Source organism: Brassica napus, chromosome C5 (assembly GCF_020379485.1).
Source record: "Brassica napus cultivar Da-Ae chromosome C5, Da-Ae, whole genome shotgun sequence".
Classification (NCBI taxonomy): domain Eukaryota; kingdom Viridiplantae; phylum Streptophyta; class Magnoliopsida; order Brassicales; family Brassicaceae; genus Brassica; species Brassica napus.
In genome coordinates this window covers 16,586,801-16,590,924 of record NC_063448.1, presented here as the reverse complement: position 1 = coordinate 16,590,924, position 4,124 = coordinate 16,586,801, and the positions used below count along the sequence as shown (strand labels likewise).

Here is a 4,124-nt window from a genome sequence, read left to right as displayed (position 1 = left end):
AAGTATCCACATAAATCGGAATATAGTCAGAATTTTAAATCGAAATACCAGCTAACATGTAAAGTATCTAGATATATTGGAATAGAACCATGATCATTTACAGAGGATCTAAAAAGTTACATTATAACGATATTAACTTACAAATTAACTAGTCATTAATATCTCATGTTAACCAGCTAATTATCATATTATCCTTGCGTGAAAATAAAATCCATTTTCTTGCTGTCATCGACATCTTGATGTGTCTTCATTTGATAATCAAGTAGCTGGAGATGGAACACAATGGACTCATACAAAGTACAAGCCAAGCAATAAGCATCATCTGTTCTATTGAATCCATCATAGGTAGCGCAAAGAAAAAACTATTCTCCCCAGAGCACACAGCGTATCCATCTTGACCTGCAGCACCTCCTGCAACTTGAACTTCCATAGCAGAGAGAATAAACCATTCAGGAGGACTGGGGCTCCAGCTGAGACATGCCATGCTTCCATTGAGAGAAGGAGAAACTATGTGAAGATTGGATAGCCGAAGCCTATTTCAATCTCTCCATAAGATCACTTAACGTCTCTTACCGTATTTTCTGAAAAGGGTTTCTGAAACAAATAAGATCCATCTAATTACTATTCTTTATCATCAATCACTGATCAAATTAAAATCCACTAACCAAAGAGATAATCGATGAATCATAGAGAACTCATATAAAAAAATGAATTGGAGGAAGGAAGCAAATCATGATTATAATGATGACATCGCAAATCATCATTGCTCTCTTATTCTTCGCAAACCACAAGGTAAGGATACTATCGTCATTTTCTTTGTTATTGGGTTGGGCTTTTGTATGTTTTTTCATACCTGCAAATTATTCACTTATTGTCTATTTTACATGAAAATGACTCATATTTTTACTAAAATATTCTACTTTAATTCTGTAGATACCTATATAAATAAAAAGTATAGCCCTTTTTCAAAAGAAAATATTTTAAAATTATGGTAAATATTTTAAAATTATGGTTCGACCTTGGTGTATCTATCTATCTTATTAAAGCTAAAATTCATTTGAGAGTTGTTTAGGTATATGAATAGTAGGATTAATAAAAATTGTTTTGTTTGGATGCATAGATAGAGTTAATACTTTAAATTTTTAACTTAAAAATTCGACATGTTTTTTAAAAAATAAAGACAAACTTCCAAGTTAACAAAACGTAACTTCCAAGTTAAAAATGCGGCATATATTTCAAAAAAATATACACAAAATATAAACTTAACAAAACATAATTCGAACACATTAACTCCACATATATATATCGAGCTTACAAACTAACATATCTTCCAAGAATCCTAATTACTTGATTCCCTCATTTCACACCTTCCTTATCCAATTTTCAAATAATAAATGATCAAAACCATTTTAAGTATAACAACCGAATATTCTCCTTTTGTGCTAACTAATTTACCTACTTAGGCAACTAATATAGATCTAAGCTTGATTGACTCCACAAAAATTGTGCTATTAAATTAAAAAAATATTCCCTTTAGATTACGTTTAACCCACTATATATATCAACCTTCCCCTCATATTCTTCATACTCACCGTAGCAAAGAAAAAAAAATAAAATGTCTAACAAGCAAAGAAGTTTGGTTTTGTCGAACAAGCAAAGTTTGTTTTTTCTTAACCAAGTCAAACCCTTCAAAGTCACTTGGCGAGTACATGTGAAGTGTCTTCACTCATGGAAGATAAACAACAACGTGGATGAACATGTAAGTTTGATTTTTTTATATATATATATCGTCTCTTATACGTAATACTCTATCGATTTGTTGTTTATACTAGCAAAAAATATTTATATCAGACTTTATATTGGGTTTAGGGTGAGAAACTTCATGTTTCTGCAAAAAGAAATCAGATGTATCGTCTGCAGCGCAACTTTCCTATTGGTGAATGGAGGTTTATTGAGAACTATACAGTTACGAGTGCTGGAGGCAAATATCGAACAACTACCTCTCCTTACAAAATGACACGTCACTGGTGACTCAATTTATGCGAAATCCAGTTACCATGATGACAATCCTTTCCTTAGACTGGCGAATTATGAAGATATTGGGAATGGAAGACTGAAAACTTTCTTCCTAAATGGTATATAGATAAAATAGAATATTTATTTTTCATAAAGCTTTAAATTTGTTAAAATCTAAATAAAATATTGTTTGCTCTTAACATTTCAAGATTACATAACCAGTGACGAAATACAAAGTTTCAACAGTAAACTTTAATAATATAAATTCGTTCAACTGAATTAAGGTCTTGAAATGTTTATATATATCATAAAAATATAGATCCGCCCAGTCGGGCGGGTTAACATCTAGTTCTAGTTTAAAATGGAAACCAATAGCTGTAAAAGATAAACAAACTATTTTATCGGGCTGGTAGAATATACCACATGTCCTAGCTAACAGCCTAAAAGAATAAAACAAATAAGTTTCTATGATATTTTAAAATTAATGTTTAGTAGAATTTTACATGTAATCCTGAACAAAACATGTAATTTTGCTTTTTTGAACTTAAACATGTGATTTTTATAGAATCACAACCTTAATAAGAAGTACTTCTCTTATTCAATCAATCACAAGCTCAAATCATAAATCATATGTTATGCAACAACTCAATGCATCTCCATATATATAGAACTAGATATATCCTAATTCTAATAGTATTATCACAATCATATCTCCTAATCTTATAGATAAAGATAACTCTAATAAGAAAAGGAAACTTATAAAACCAAGCTTATCCAACATTCTCCCTCTTAAGCTTGAAGTCATCTTCACTCACATCTTTCATTCCAATAAGCTTTCTCATTTCTTTAAACTTTATTCTTCCAAGTGATTTAGTAAGAATGTCAGCCTTCTTCTGTTCAGTGCCCGGGACATGTTCGACCTCAACAAGCTCGTTTTCAACACACTCTCTTAGAAAGTGAAACCTCCTATGAATGTGCTTACTCCTTCCATGGAACACCGGATTCTTCGTAAGTGCAATAGCAGATTTATTATCGACCTTGATGAGCACCGGTTCACTATCTTCTCGGACGGCCTCACTCAAGAGTTCCTGAAGCCAGATCGCCTACTTTGCAGCCTCAGTAGCAGCCATGAACTCGGCTTCACACGATGATAATGCTACTATCTCTTGCTTTGTTGAACTCCAAGTTATATGGCTCTCTCCAAGGTAGAATATGTGCCCTGAAGTGCTCTTGCCGTCGTCTGTGTCCACGTTATGAGAACTATCACTATAACCTAATAGCTTAGTCCCACTCCCACGTGTGTAATGAAGTCTAAGAGAGCACGTCCCTCGGAGATACCTAAGAATCTGTTTCAAAGCAGCAGCGTGAGAAGCCTTGGTTCATGCATGTATCTACTCAAAACTCCAACACTAAAAGATAAATCCGGTCGCGTATGTAGTAAGTAACGTAGACATCCAATGCTTCGACGATATTCTTTTGCATCAACCTTCTCCTCGTTAGGTGCTTTGGAAAACATCGCGTTCAACTCCAATGGTACATGAGTCGGATTACATGAACTCATACCAGTTTCTTCAAGTATTTTCTGAGGGTACCTATCTTGCTTAAGTATGATACCTCCTTCGTATTGTATAACCTCTATTCCCAAATAGTATGTTAACTTTCCAAGGTCACTCATCTCGAACTTGGTAGTCATCTCACGCTTAAACTCTAGTATCGCTTCAATAGAAGAACCGGTAACTAATAAATCATCAACATACACCACCACTATAAGGATCTCGCGACTTTCTTCTTTACGGTAGAGCGAAGGCTCTTTTGAGCACCTTTGGAAACGTGGACTCCGCAATATCTCATTAAGCTTTATGTTCCACGCTCTTGGTGCTTGGCGCAGACCATAGAGAGCTTTCTTAAGCTTGTAAACTTTGTGCTCTTGTCCAGCAACAATAAAACCCTCCGGTTGTGTAACATAAACTTCTTCTTTTAGTTCTCCATGAAGAAAAATGGTTTTGACGTCGAGGTGGTGTATATCCCAACCGTGTGACCCAGCCAACGCAATGATCATTTGAAGTGTCTCAATACGAGCCACCAGAGCATACAATTCATCATAATCC

At 34.3% G+C, this 4,124-nt stretch overlaps 1 long non-coding RNA gene across 1 annotated transcript; it reads right to left on the bottom strand.

The window, feature by feature from the left end:
• Window positions 1-3,106, bottom strand: LOC111207330. The gene is made up of 2 exons (XR_002659592.2): window positions 666-3,106; window positions 1-594 (listed from the first exon to the last, which is right to left on the bottom strand). It is a non-coding gene; the product is annotated as an uncharacterized LOC111207330 (long non-coding RNA).
• Window positions 3,107-4,124: the final 1,018 nt, after the last annotated feature.